The following is a 16,213-nucleotide window of genomic DNA, read 5'->3' as shown; positions in this document are numbered from 1 at the left end:
GTGAGCTAAAAATCCCACTTTTTAAAAAATTCCAGTTTCCAGTCTCAGGCATTTCATTATAGAAACAGAAAACAAACTAAGACAAGGATGAGTGTGAAACCAGCAAGCCCTTGCTTACCACTCAACTTCCTTTCCTCACCTCAGTCCTAGTTTCTATGTTCCCTGATGCTCACCAATTCCATTCTGTCACCACAGCTTGGGCATCACAGGGAAAGAGGACCAGGTGCAGAATGAGCATGAGACTAGCAGCAGTGAAGTCAGAGGGCAACAGTGGAGGTCCTCCCCACCAGGCCTTGAAAAACAGAACCTGGCCCATCAGTTTCTCCCTGTAATGCTGAATGTTACAGCATGGAACACAACTGTCTGCAGAAAACTTAGCCACTTTTTTTTTTATAATATGTGCCATGAAGAAATCCACCTGGTATGTAACCACACAGTTGTTGTAAACCACCTTACTGTGAATGGCTAGGTATACCTCTGACCCCTGGGAGCAATTTAACTTTACAAGGCAGGGGGCAGTGTGTGTGTGAATATACCCATTCCCCATCACAACACAGGAAAGTAGAGATGCAGGTGGAAAAGGGACTGACTTCTCACTGGCCCAAGTTACCCACTCTCCCACCTCCATGGAGTCTTCTAGAGAGCTCACAGAAATTTTAGATTTTTGAGCTCCCCACAGAAAGTTCCTGAGATGTGCCCTCACCCCTCACCCCTCCTCACAGCTCTGCATTCTACTCTAGACTCCCACTAAAAATGGGATGAGATTTTCATGCCACAGTGGAGAAGAGAGAGGCACCACTTATCTTCCTATGCCTGTAGAAGGGCCAATGGTAATGGCAGTTATCTTCCCACAGTGAAGCCACAGGGTCCTTCCCAGCTGCAATGGGGTAGGTGACAGCTGATCCCCAACAAGATTGAATGAACCCAGCAGCCAATATGACCACAGACCCACAGAGAAGGGCAATTTCAGATCCTGGAAAAACATCTCACATGCAAACAGTAGTCAACATGGGTCTCCAAAATGGCCCTGTATTTCTGAATTGTCACACTGCACTGATAAGGTCACTTGGGTCACAGGCTCATGGTGGAGTGTTGGAAGAAAAGTGGGTCAGAGGGTGAAAGCAGAGGACTGCACCCAGGGATGACTGTTTCCTCACGGAGAAGAAACTCGGCCGCAGAACAGAATCCCTCTGGTCCTGCAGTGCTGGATGAAGAAGAGGAAGGGGTGGTCTGCGCAGAAGTGCTCAGTGAACCTCATGCAACTCATCTTCATGATAGTGGCAGTGGCGGCTGCAGCTTCAGTACCCTCCTCATTGACCTCCACAAAGGACTTGTGCACGACCTGGACAGATGCAGGTCTCTCCTGGATGACATTCCAGAAAAGTCTGCCCTGACCTCATCGAAGGCATCAGTCATGCCCAGGCTTTGAAGGACTTCCTTCAAATCATAATTTTCCTGTAGCTTAAACAGAGGGAGGAAAACCTCCACCTCCTCTTCGTCCATCATGTCTGGGCTGGTCCACTCTATGTATTTCTCATAAGTAAGTTCCTTCTCCACCTAGAAGGGAGTTGAACATGTCAAGACCTAGCAAGTGCTGTCACACAGGGCCACATGTGGTTATACACATGTTCCACATTGTCAGTGGGAGCCTTGCTTTGGCCAGAGGTGGTGCTATTGGTAACTGAGGTAACTGGGCAGAGATCAGGGACAGCTCAGCAGGAGAGCTTGCCTAGCATCTGCAAGATCCTTGTTACACCTCCAACACAGACACAAACAATACAATTAAATTAAATTTTAAAAAATAAAAGGCTAACTGGGAATGGGGGAAAGCAGCTACACCAGAAACCCAATGCCCTTCCCCTGCCATCACGGCCTCGTTATGGCTTAGTGCTCCTTACCGTTTGCAAGTCAATGTGTTCATCGGGCAGCATGATGATCATATTCAGCTCCTCACTGATGTAGGGAAGGACCAGAATCTTGGTGAATATTTCCCCTATATAGGTCATTTTAAAAGTAGACTTCTGAAACATCATTTGCACAGACTTCTCCTCATTCTGTAAGGAAATGGACAACTGTTAAGTAGAAACATGACCCAGCTGGCGCAGTGGACTAATTCCACAGAGGTAGCCCCTATGGGCCCCAGGAACACTCTTGACCCAGCTTCTAGGACAGGCCATGAGGTTCCGCCTGAACCCCTGTTATGGATAGACACCAAGTATCCCCATAGGCCAGTGTATTAAAGGTTTTATCTACAGTGTGGAGCTATTGCTCATTTCTTTCTTTACACTCTGCATCTCACTCCTTAGCAAATTATGGTGGCTCTACCTTTGAAATACAACCAAAACCTCATCTGTTGTTCTTTCTTCCACTGCTATCAACCTACCCTTGGAATACAGAGATGACCTCAGAGGGATCCCAGTGAAACATAAGTCAGATCACACCCCTCTGACTGGACACCCTTCCATGACACCCCCTCTCCTAGGAGCAAGATCTGAAGTGCTCAGTACATCCTATAATCACACATCTCATCTCCCATTCCTTGTCTCTCCTCAACTCCTGCTACTCTCCCTCTGCTGGTTCCTACACTCACAGGGGTCTCTATGGAAAATCAGGGTCATTCTATCCCTCCCCTGTCCACTCATCCCTAAAACCCAGAGGGTACAGCCTTTCCTCTTCCTGGTCTTTACTCAAGTATCACCCTCTCAGTGAATGCTTCCTTGATAGACCTGACCTGCAACTATACACCCATCCATAGCTTCCTGTTTGCTTCCTTTGTGTCTCTGCAGCACTTACCACTGCCTAATAACTACTAATGTCTTATTTAAGCTTCTGGTTTCTCCCTCAGGAAAATATAAGTTTCATGAGGCAGACATGTTCAGCTAGTCAATTACTGGCACACAGTAGGCACTCAGTTAACATCAGCTGAATAAATGAATAAACAAACTGATGAGCAGAAATAGCCAAAGGCCATCCTCAGACCATGAGAAAAAGATAGAGGACAGTGATCACATCCTACCCAACAATACTGCTTAACTCATGAGTAGTCCACAGTTTGATACCAGCAGCTACTATGAAGTTGTTTCTAATTCCATGCAACAGGAACAGCTAAGGGCGCTCCCTAGTTCTCTGCCACAGCACACCATTCCAGATCAAATGCAGTAAACCAAAGACATGTCTGCTGTCACTTTCTGTCTCTGCCTTGTCGAACTTGCCTGAACTGGATCTCAGCCACAACAGTCTCCTGACCTTGGCTCCTCAGACATGTCCTTGGCCAGAATTTGGCACACTTTTTCCATAAATGGAAGGACTGTAAATATTTTGGTGTTTGTGCTACAGACAATTTCTATCAAAACTACTCTATTCTACTGGTGTGACACATATAAACAAATAAGTATGTGTTTGCACCAACAAAACTTTACCTGATAAACTTGATATGGGCCCGCTTTGGCCCACAGGCCTCAGGGTGCTGACCCCACATTATTCAGTTTCTCTGCATTCCCCTCCAGAACCCAAGGTCTCCAATCTTATAATAGAAAAGAATCCAACCTTGGTAATTTAATGACTCACTAAATATATAATTATGTAAGCTTTATTTCATTTACAAATGAGGAATCCAAATGAAAATCCTTATCAACTCAAAATCCATGCCCCTGGAGACACCCCTGCCACACACTCTTTGGGCTGGTACAGTCAACCCCTGCTGCAGCTCCACCCTCTCCCTCTACTGCAGAAAGCAAGGTAAAGTTCTTCACTGCTCTGTACCCAGCAGAAGCCACATCAGTTCTGGTTTCCCTCTGAATACAATGGCAGAACCTCCAAAGAAGGCCTTTAGCCCTCCATCTTCTGTCCTTCCTGCTCCATCCTGCCTGGACATTGGAGGCCGTATATGAGCCCTCCTGTGAGCATGAGGAAGAGGCCACAGGCTGACGGGGCAGAGCAGGGAGAGCTGGTTCCCAAGAGCCTCACCCCAGTGCCACATCAGCCCTGGGTTCTCCTCTCCTCTGGGCCTCCTGGTTGGTGAGATGAGTTGTGAGCTGAACTGCAGAGATCTGGGGTTTCCGTTGCTTACAGTTGAATGAAGTCCTAAAATACATCTTGTTAAAGATGAATTTCAAGAAGAAAAAAAAATCATATTTTAAGGGAAAACAGGACAGTTCATTTCAGAATACATCTCAACACAAAATGTATGTCTTGGAAAACTGAAGGTTCAGATCCAAGTGGACGAGGAAGATCTAACTATGGTCAGTGATCAAGAAAACATTAGTCCACCCTGTCTGCTTTGTAGCATATCAAAAAGAAAAAAAACTGTATAATTAAAAAGACATTTTTAAAAATGGATTCTTTGAGAGAAAGACACCAGGCCATCTGCAAACACCTTCCAAGCTGAAGGTGGTTAAACTCAAGAGTCTAATTCTGTGTATGTATCCCTTTGCTCATTTTTAAACAAAAATATGTACTGGTGTTATCCTTATAAACAAAAGAAGACTGAAGATCAGTGATTGGTTCAGTATTTCCTGAGCACCGGCTACCATAACTCCTCTATAACTTCCAACTGCCTACAGGTCAAGCACTTATATGACAGCCATCTGCCCTGGGATGGTTTTTCAACAAAAGTGAAAAGTCCTTCAACCACTGCTATGTCTACTAGAGACCAGCAGGGGGCGGAGTGACAGCTTAGATAAAGGGGCAGATGCCAGGTGGGGCTTCCAGAAGGGACACAGCAGTTAAGAAAGGAGTGTGAAGGTACTGAAGAGAATGGGGAGGATCCAGGTCCACGAGGAGCCTCAGAGTTTGAAGTTTGAACTTTATCTCAAAAGTTCTGAGAAGCCAAGAAAGACCTAAAGTTAGCCTGAGAGCTACACCATCAGATTTGTCTTGTAGATTAACTCACCAGAGAAAGTAGGGCAGGTGACAGTAGGGGTGGCTAAACAGAACCCAAGCCTTGGTGACATATGAAAGGAGGAAACTCATGAGAGAAAGGGCCCAAGGCATGGGGATTCCTTGCTTCAGGGCTACCCCACACCATGCAAGACACAGGCTCCGTGTGGTGGCCTTCATGATCTAGAAACCAACTAACACAGGCCCTGTGTCTGGGAATCCCCTTTGTTACTATGCAACATTCACCTTGCTGACTTTAAATGGTCTCTCCCCAGTGAGCTCTTTGTCAAACTGTTTATCCCAGTTTCCTTTGAAGTAGATGGCATTCACGAGAACCAGTTTGGTGATTTCATCCAAAGAACCTGGAGACAGCAACTCTGTTATTTTATCTGAAAGAAAACATTAAAGAACCAGTTAGATGAGAGTTTTCTGATGGGTGTTTCAGTGATGATATGGAGAGAGACCCACGTCCTCAAATGGTAAAGCACAGAGATAAAGGATCACATATGCCCCAAATAAGATAAATAGATATTTGTCATCAAAATAAAGCAATATCCCTGATATTGAAATACATGTTCTAGGAAGAAAAATACCATCATTTGAATAAAACATAAAAGGAAAAAGTAGATATTAGTAAGTGAATTCATACCACATGAGATAGAAAGAAATGATTGGTGCCTACAAATTAAAGAACTAAAAATACTGTTAAAAAGAGTGATTATAAATTTAAACTTAAATTTTTGAGGTGCTAGATATGTTCACCCTGATTTAAACATTATGCATAATATATATGCAATGAAGCATCTTGTATAGTTTTGTTATTATTCCTAGTCCAGCATATTGAACAACATTATTTTTATACAATATACATGATTTTGTTATTATCAACTAAAAATATTTAAGATTTTAAAAAGATGAGCTGTTACAAGATGCTTTTTACAAATGTAAAGCACGGTTTTGCTAGACATGGTGGTACATGCCTGTAATCACAGAGGCTTGGGAGGCTGAGGCAGGAGGATTGTAAATTCTAAGCCAGCCTTAGCAACTGAGGCCCTAAGCATCTTCACAAGACCCTGTCTCTAAATAAAATATTTATTTAGGACAAATATCCCATTACATTATTTAGGATGTGGCTTGGTATTTAAGTCCCTCTGTTTGAATCTCTGGTACCAAAATTGAACAAAAAAAAGCATACTGTTTACATTAAAAACCACAGGTCCATGAGGATACCACCAAGCAACTTGCAACAATGCATGAAAACTGGGGAGCATGAGCTCATACTAGAGAGGACACAGCTGAGACCTGTCAGGTGAATTTTCCTTTATGCTATTGGTGAAAAGAAAAAACAAACAACAGCAAAGACATTACAGTGTGGATTGTTCTGGAAGAGGGGTGCTGACTAGGGGGAAACATCATGGATACACTAAAAAGAGCAGGGAAGACCTAGAGAAAATGTCATCCACTGACAGTATTTCAGAAGCAGACTTTTAAAGTCTGAAATTATTTGAGAACAAACACATCATTCCTGTTTATATTTGACAATCTTGTGAAGAAACTGACAATAAGACTGATGTAAATACTATTAAAAACAGAACAACAGGCTGGGACTGTAGCTCAGCGGTAGAGCATCTGCTCAGCATGCCCAAGGCCCTGGGTTGGATCCCCAGCACTGCAAACAAAGGAACTAGCAAAGCAACTACAACCCCACCATCAACAGGAACAGCAAATAAAAACTTTGCTTTTACCTTCTGTCTTTTTAGCTACCCAGATGTTTATGTGTTTTCTGGACTCCTCTGTAGCATTCAGAAAGTCAAGTTCTTCCATCTCTGCTTGGTAGAAATTCTGGCAGGAATCTTTAAAAGACTAAGGCAGAGCAACATAATTGCATGGTTCCAAAATAATTAACAAGTGTACTTCTTTCATGTACCAAAGAAGAAATTCAAAAATGTGCTGATTTAAAGATGTTATTTACAAATAAATACGTAGAATGAACATAAAATCAACCTTCTCAGTTTGGGCCATCTTTAATGTCCCGAGTATCAAATAAATTTCATGAATGGCTGGATCTTTATGGGAGTTGCTGAGCCTCAAGAGGTAACTGGGAGGAAGCTGAGCTGCAATAACTATGGAGAGAAAGTTAACCCAGCAAGAGCTACCACTCCTTCACACTCTGGAATAAGGGATACTGAACACAGAAAGCAGAACATAGGAAAATGAGCCATTCTGCACCACCCTGCCACCACAACTTCCTGTGATAACAGAAAAATGAGCATCATCAAAAATGGTGTCATAGGTGACTACAAAGCACCTGAGATCGGTGCAGCTGCAGAACTGAATATTTTCTTTTATTTTGATTAATTACATGTGTCTAGAGATTGCCAGTGCTGCTGAACATCTCAGTTTGGGGTAGTAAGCAATTCTCAAAAAAACGAGCAGGGCTATGATTCAGAAAAAGAAGTTCAAAGTGTTTTACTAATATATCCTATGAAATGATAATGACATTGATGAACACATATATTCTATCATGTTAAAATAAGAAAATTTGTGGAATATTTAAGTGTGCTTAAAACTCATTACATTGGCAATGCACTATGAAATTATTTCCTAATCTTCCTTTTGAACAGTTTATGGCTCCATATTTGATTTGTATTTATTTATAAGGCAAGATTTCACATTTCTCCTTCAGTATTGCACAGACACAGGTGTTAGGAACACAAGTTCTTTGATTTATTAGCTGAGTGGCCTTAAAAAGGTTAATTAGTGTCTCTGCCTCTTGGTTTGCCCTGTAAATGAGACAGCACTGGCTGTATGAAGCTCCCAGAGTTACTTTGAGGCCCAGCTGAATTACTTTCATTATTACTACTTTATCCAATGTTACTGAATTCTCAACATATTGTGGGCACTTAAAAGGAGAACTTCCTGTATCATTCCATTTCATTCTCACAGAGTTCTTGCTTTACCAATATCACTGTTCTGTTTCTGAAAAATTTTAAATTTTAAATCTTTTAAATCTTTCAATCTAAGAAAATAGGCTGGAAGCAAACTGGCCACTCAAATATTGATGACTTGCCACACACTGTGTTGGAATTTATGAACATATAAAAGACTTAAAGAGGGTGATGATACCTATAAAGTAGCTAAGACTAATTAAATAAATTAAAAAGATTATGAAAAATCATACTGTGATAATAGTTGTTACCAATATTTGAACCTATGCTTGTTTACGTTCATTTTATAACACTTCCTTTTAAAACAATTAATGTAATTTAAAATAGGTTTGCAAAATGAGGGAAAAACATAGAAAACATTGAAATCCCATACATACAAAAACTCTTATAAATCAATAAGAAAAGGGAATACAGATCAATAGAAAAAGGTGCACAGAATATGTAAATAAACAATGTGCAGAAAACATATACAGGTTGAATATCCCAAAATGTACATGCTCTGAAGTATTTTACATTTTGGCACTTTCCAATTTTGGATTTTGGAATTATGGATACTCAGTTTGACCATGCTCAAAGGGCTTAAGTTCAATCTCATAAGTAATCAAAATTCAAAAGCTACAAACATGCAGTGTTGATCATGGTAGATGGAAACCAACATTCTGCTTATATCCCTGAAAGAAACAGATACATCACTTTGGAGAGACATTGAGTAATATATATTAAAATCTCAATGCTCTATTTCCTTCCTCCCTCCACAAATCCACCTGGGAGCAGTACACACACACATACATGCACAAAAGTCACAGTCAATAGCACTGTCTAACAGCCCAGACTGGGTATGACCTAAAGCCCATCCATGAGCAAATAGCTTTCTATGTTATAATGTGTCCAACTTAGAATTATCAGATGATGGTTCATAATAGTGATGTAGGGCTGGGGATGCACTCAGGGGTAGAGCTCATGCTTATTTATATTTGAGATTCTGGATTCAATCCCCAGTGCCACATAATGGTGATGATGATGATCATGATAACAACACTGAAGTAGATCCACATACACTGAGATGGGAAGAACAAGAGAAATATATGTCAAAACAATGTGTATTGGATAAAGGCATAATGCAGAGAAAATTACTACAAAACAAGATCACTACATGTGCAGGAGGATACATGTCAAGTCTATGAAAGCTCTTATTCTGGGAGGGATAATGGGTTGTGGGAAAGAGGTTGATGTGGCTCTTGCTTTGCTGACTTTATTGTATTCTGCACAAAAATGTTCTCACCTGTGACTTGAGTAGTTTTCTGATTTTTTAAATGAAAGGGTGTGAACAAATACATGAGTAGCCAGAAACCTGAGTGAATTCACAGCCCAGGCTCTTTCAGCTGCACCACGAGTCCCCCTCCTCCCCACCACCTTGCTTCATCAAAAGCAGCGAGTATGACTTACTGAGAGGAAATCATAAGTCTTTTCTCCAAAGAGCCTGTTGGCTGTTCTAAGCAAGTACTGTGTGTCCGTCTTGTTCAATTTGGTGAGAAGGGACTGGAAGCCCTGGTGGACATCTCCACCTCCACTGCTGCTGCTTTTATTTAAAGAAAGTGCCTGAAATCAGAAACACAACAAAAACACACCATTGCAGTAGGCACTGACTACAGGGAACAAGCAAACTATACTAAACTTGGCCTAAGAACTGTGCAGATTCTTACCACCAACCAATTAGAGACAAAAAGTATCTTGAAAGCTCACTCTCCAGTGTCCCTCCCAGGATCCTTCTCTGTACCCTGTCAGTATTGTTCTGAGCAGAAATGTCTCTCCACAACCCAGGCTCTTTGTATCTGGAGCCTCACTGGAGACAGAGCTACCACCAGACCTCCCATCTCTGCAAACACAGGATGCTCCAGAAAATTGTAAGGTGCAGTCTCTTCCTGACTTTAGGTCTGTGAAGGCTCTGACCAACAGAATTTGGCACAAGCAATACTGTCCAGGCCTGAACCTTAAAAAGCTTTGTGGCTGTCACGTTCACTCTCTTGCTCCCGCTGTCATGATGGAAGGAAGTCCAAGGTATCCCCTTCGAGGATGTGCTACCACACAGGCTGAGTTGCTGGGAAGAGAACCAAAGCCCCAGCCAATACCCATCACCAAGACCACACATGTTAGAGAAAGCCTCCTTGGACCCTGCAATCCAGCTGTCTATTGCAACAGTAGCCTGAGTGACCCCAGCTGTCATCACAGGGAGCATAGGAACTGCCTCTGAGGCCACTGGATCTGAGAAATAATCCACCATTATAATTTCAAGCCACTAAGTTTGGGGATGGTTTGTTTTGCAGCAACAGATAACATGTGCAGCAATGCAGAAGGGTTCCCGTCATAACAAAAATAAACAACTTGATGCTGGCTTTGGACATGGGCAGTTGACAGTGGCTAGAGGGACAGGAGTGACATTACTACCGCAGTCTGCACTGTAGCAAGAGGTAAGATAGGACAGGTTCCCAGTGAATGCCCACGCTAAGATGTCCGGGAAGTGCGTATCTTCCTTTTAGCTGCCTAACTTAGAGTGTGGGAAGAGAGAGATGAGCTAAAGAAAGAATTATTGCATTCGCAAGCAGAATTTCAAGGAACTATTTCTAACCCAGGTCTTGATGGGTAGAACATAAAGGTGTTTCTTATCTCCCCCCTCTCCAGTTGAAAACATAATTCTCAACCTAAGAAATGGCCTCAAGGTGGAGCTCCGATCCATGGCCTCAGGAGCAAGATCAAGATCCCCTTTGTAAAAACCTTGGGACAACAAAGGCAGCATCTCATAGACCTGTAGACAAAGGGGCTTCTTAACTCACGGACATCGCCCCACAGCACCCTTACTTCCAACCTGACACAGTCTTGTTTCAAACAGGCTTGTGCATGTGGTTTGGTCCAGTTCAGCAGGCTGAAACCTGAGACACAGAAATCCTACAATGGTTAAAGGAGTTATAAAACCTTGTAACTAAAAGGTGAGACAATTCAAAGTGAAGAGAGGCCCTTGAACTCCAACTCTGTTTTGGTAGGAGGAAGGCTAAGAGAGCAACACACTTGAAACATGACCCATTTCTTCTGGAAAAGGATGGGAGTTGCCAAGCACTAAGCCCAGAATGCACAGGGGGGTGCCATGGCCTGACATGTGGAGGACCAGGAATGAGTCCCAGGAAACCCAGGTGGAGCCAATCAAGGAATATTCCCACCCTGAGGGCAGAGGAGCCTGGCACACACACCTGGCTGGATTTGGAAATTGCTACAGTTCAGGGACTGCAATGTGCTCACAGGGGTGCTTAGCAGGGGTAGCATGTGCTTCTTGTCAACTCTCCATCCACACCCCTCTGATGTCCATCCACAGCAATCCCTTTGGGATTTGAAGTGTGGAGAATCAGCTCAATTGACAATTATCAGCATTTACTATGATACCAGGTACCTGAGCCATCTGGAGTGCAGTGGTTCCCTTTGCCCCCAAGAGGACCATGGCCAGGGCCGAGGAGATGCTGATGGGTGAGTAAAACACATTTTTTGAACTGTCTTCACCCAGCCTTTTTAGAAGGTTTAAGGCAAAGGTGCCTGTGGCTTCAAACAGAGGATCCATGATGTTGAGCCTGGAACAATGGACTTCAGATCAGTATCACATGAACACAGGCTCACAGGCCAACTGCACTTTCCCTCCCATTAACACCACTGCTGCTGTGGTGCAATAAGCAAACAGAAGCACACAGAACTCTGAGGGTCTTTTTGGGGTCTCAAGATTATTTTATGTCCTAATAAAAATAAAAAAGAAGAGTAAAATTTAATACTATGATCCTGTTGTGTGAAGAGCTGTATATGCACACTTCTTTGTGTGCATGGGCAAAGACGGGGTGGGGGGGGGGACACAGGCACCACATTGCTGCAGTCACTTCCTGGAGTGGGTAAGAGAAAGGGTGATTGACTTTGGCTTCCACGTCTGTATTCTTTGGTGTGTTGTAAGAGCTTATTGTATCATTTAATTTGAAAATCATTTAAAATTACAAATTTACTTGCAAAGTTACAAAGACAAGATACACAAGTGTTTTTATAATATGGGAGAGTTCCCATTGTAGGGTAACCTGAGGCCTTAAAATAAATTTGGGAGGTAAAGCCACATGAGACCCTTCTCTCCTCTGTATCAAATACCCACCCATCTCCCCCAACAGATGAGGGTGCTCACTCAGGTGTGCTCAGCAGGGCACCATTTAATCCTCAGTTCTTCTAGGGAACCTATGCATGTGACAAAGCCCAAATCTAAGGCCATGTGAAGGACCTCTGCTGTCACAGGCAAGGGCACTTGGCCCATGTGCTCACAACTCTTCCTCATCTCTGGTCAGTGGTGCCTGCCCATGTCCACCTCCACACATCCAGAGCTCAAGGGTGCTGGGGGCTTTTCCAGAAGTGCAATTGGTAATGCCCTGGCAGCCCTGGCAAGGTCAAGGGCAGGAACACAGTTAACCAGTCAGAAGTGAGTGGGGTGGAGGTGTCTTCAGGCCAGATGGAATCACAGAATCACAAAATGTTATATAGCACAGCAGGACTTCAGTGATCCCTATTCACAATTTTCCATTTTCAACAGGGGATCATGAAGTTCACCAGGGTGAATTGATTGCAGCTGAGGAGCAGTCGGACTGAGTCTTTCCAATACGCTTGGAGAAGTCATGAACTTCAGGAAGAGCCTGGAAGGAATCAGGTGAGAGGACAACAGGAAGGAAAGGGCTCAATCTGCCTGGAAGTCTGCACATGCACTGGAGCAGGCCAGGGGCACTGTGGGCACAGGACCTGTCTGTTCCAACACAGTTCACAGATGTTTACCAAACTCATTTCCTGAGCTGGAGAATGCCAACGTTCTAAGACAGTCCCCATGATTCCCCTGAGCAGTGGGTGGAAACCCCCAGAACAAGAGGAAATGAGTGTTTCAGAGTACACAGGAGTGGGAAGGTGTACCTATATAAGGGACTGTGACAAGGACATGAAGCATCCCTTTGTATAGCATCCCATTCGTATAGCTGTGGTCCATAGAAAAGGTCCCCTGATATATCTAGGTCCTAATCCCTGGAACCTGTGAAAATTCCCTCATATGACGAAAGAGACTTTGCAGCTGTGATTAAGAATCTTCTGATGGAGAGAATATCATGGACCATTCAGGTGGCCCCCAAATGTAATCATGTAGTCACATGCAGTTTATAAAAGGGGGGTATCAACATGAATAAAAAAGGAAAGAAATTCAGAGACAGGCTCTCTAGAACAAAGATTTACATTGAGATTAGCAAAGGGTTGCAAACCATAGTGGGCAGACTATGAAAATCAAAAACTCATGGGAGTGGAGAGGATGAGAGCAAGAGGGAATTTGTCAGAGCTAAGCAGCCAGGTGCAGTGGCACATGCCTGTAATCTCAGTTGCTTGGGGTGCTGAGCTAAGAGGATCACAAGTTCAAAGCCAGCCTCAGCCACTTAACAAGCTCTTGTCTCAAAATAAAACATAAAATAGGATTAGGATGTGGTGCAGGGGTAAATTGCCCCCAAACTCAATCCCTGGTACAAAAAAAAAAAAAAGAAAAAACTAAGCTCCTGAGCAAATATTATTTTATACCCATGCTTTAATGTAATGGTTTCCTGGGATGGAATTAACCTCAGGGGACCATTTCCTGTCTACAAAAACAAGGGAGCAGGGCTTATTGGTTCATGGTCATTGTACCCCACCCCCCAGGTGTTGCTTGACACTGGGTGCTCACACTTTTTATAACCAAGCACATTTGTGTAGTTAGTGGATCTCTGGGCTTCAGTCTCACTTTCAATGGTATCGACAAGGCCTTGGCCAAACACCAAATTGCAGTTTCTTGTAATCTCGTGTGTTGCCTTAAAGGAAAGTAATGTTTGGGTTTTTCTCCATCTGAGTTGCAAAGCTTGCAGTTCTAGCACATACGTTGGCTCTAAGTCTTTTGGTTTAAGTGTTTATACCTTTAGGTTGGTTTATGGACTGTTCATTCACCTGGGAACCTGTAAAATCTAAACTGTTTATACAGAAATCCTAGATGGAATGCAAACATCACTGAATTCTGTTACTTTTTATTTATTTCTAATTCTAATTTGTTATATATGACAGCAGAGTGCATTGGAATTCATATTACACATATAGAGAATAATTTTTCACATCTCTTGTTTTATACAAAGTATATTCACAAAATTTGTATCTTCATACATGTACTTAGGGTAATGATATCCATCTCATTCCACCATCTTTTATCCCCTTTCCCCCTCCATTTCCCTCCCACCCCATTGCCCTATCTAGAATTTGTCTAACCCTCCCATGCTCCCCTTCCAAACCACACTATGAATCAGCCTCATTGTGTCAGAGAAGACATTCCACATTTGTTTTTTGGGGATTGGCTAACTTCACTTAACATCATCTTCTCTAACTCCATCCATTTACCTGCAAATGCCATGATTTTATTCTCTTTTAATTGCTAAGTAATATTCCATTTTGTATATATACCACAGTGTCTTTATCCTTTCATCTATTGAAGGGCATCTAGGGTGGTTCCACAGTTTATCTATTGTGAATTGTGCCTGTATAAACATTGTTGTGGCTGTGTCCCTGTAGTATGCTATTTTAAGTCCTTTGGGTATAGACTGAGGAGAGGAACAGCTGGGTCAAGTGGTGGTTCCATTCCCAGTTTTCCAAGAAATGCCATACTGTTTTCCATATTGGCTGCACCACTTTGCAGTCTCACCAGTAGTGTATGAGTGTACCTTTTTCACCACAACCTTGCCAACACTTATTGTTGTTTGTCTTCATAATACCGGCCATTTTGACTGGAGTGAGATGGAATCTGAGTAGTTTTGATTTGCATTTATCTAATTGCTAGCATTGATGAACACTTTTACCTATATATGTTGATTGATTCTATATCATCTTTTCAGAAGTGTCTGTTCAGGTACTGGGCCCATTTATGTATTGGGTTATTTATTTATTTTTATTATTTTATTTTATTTTTTTGGTGTTTAGCTTTTTGAGTTCTTTATATAACCTAGAGATAAGTGCTCTATCTGGTGTGTGAGTGGTAAAAATTTGCTCTCAAGATGCAGGTTCTCTATTCACCTCACAGATTGTTTCTTTTGCTGAGAAAGTTGGAGTCCATCCCATTTATTGATTCTTATTTTAATTCTTGCATCAAAGGAGTCTTATTAAGGAAGTTGGGGCCTAATCCCACATGATGGAGATTACGACCTACTTTTTCTTCTATTAGACACAGGGTCTCTGGTTTTATTCCTAAGTCCTTGATCCATTTTGAGTTGGGTTTTGTACATGGTGAGAGACAGGGGTTTAATTTCATTTTGTTGCATATGGATTTCCAGTTTCCCCAGCACCATTTGTTGAAGAGGCTATCTTTTCTCCAATGCATGTTATTGGTGCCTTTGTCTACTATAAGATAACTGTAGATTTGTGGGTTATTCTTTGTGTCCACTATTCTGTACCATTGGACTATCAGTCTGTTTGGGTGCCAATCCCATGCTGGTTTTGTTTCTATTGCTCTGTAGTATATAGTTTGAGTTCTGGTATAGTGATGCCACCTGTTTCACTGTTCCTGCTAAGGATTGCTTTAGCTATTCTGGGTCTCTTATTTTTCCAGATGAATTACATGATTTTTCTATTTATAAGAGGAATGTCACTGGAATTTTAATCGGAATTGCATTAAATCTGTATAGTGCTTTTGGAAGTATGGTCACTTTGATAATATTAATTCTGCTAACCCAAGAGCACGGTAGATCTATCCATCTTCTAAGGTCTTCTTTAACTTTCTTTATTTAGGGTTCTATAATTTTCATTATATAGATCTTTCACCTCTTTAATTAAGTTGAATCCCAAATATTTTTTGAGCCTATTGTAAATGGGGTAGTCCTCCTCATTTCCATTTCTGAGGATTTATCACTGATATACAGAAATGTATTTGATTTATGGGTGTTGATTTTATATCCTGCTACTTTGCTGAATTCATTTACTAGTCCTAGAAGTTTTGTGGTGGAATTTTTAGTGTCTTCTAGGTGTAGAATCATATCATTAACAAATAGTGTCAGTTTGAGTTCTTCTTCTCCTATGTGAATCCCTTTAATTTCTTTCATCTGTAATTGCTCTGTCCAGTTTTTCAAGAACTATGTTAAATAGAAGTGGTGAAAGAGGGCATCCCTGTCTTCTTCCAGTTTTTAGAGGGAATGCCTTCAGTTTTTCTCCTTTTAGAATGATGTTGGCCTGGGGCTTAGCATACATAGCCTTTATGATGTTGAGATATGTTCCTGTTATCCCTAGTTATGTTCTAGTGTTTTGAACATAAAAAGGGGTGCTGCATTTTGTCAATTGCTTTTTCT

At 42.0% G+C, this 16,213-nt stretch overlaps 1 pseudogene; it reads right to left on the bottom strand.

Annotated features, from left to right (window-relative positions):
- Positions 1-1,038: 1,038 nt before the first annotated feature.
- LOC144256622 (serpin B6-like) lies at positions 1,039-11,445 on the bottom strand (annotated as a pseudogene).
- Between the last annotated feature and the right edge of the window lie 4,768 nt (positions 11,446-16,213).

This window comes from Urocitellus parryii, chromosome 8 (genome assembly GCF_045843805.1).
Source record: "Urocitellus parryii isolate mUroPar1 chromosome 8, mUroPar1.hap1, whole genome shotgun sequence".
In the NCBI taxonomy this organism is placed as follows: domain Eukaryota; kingdom Metazoa; phylum Chordata; class Mammalia; order Rodentia; family Sciuridae; genus Urocitellus; species Urocitellus parryii.
Note: the sequence above shows the minus strand (reverse complement) of the source record. Positions and strands in the feature narration are given on the sequence as shown.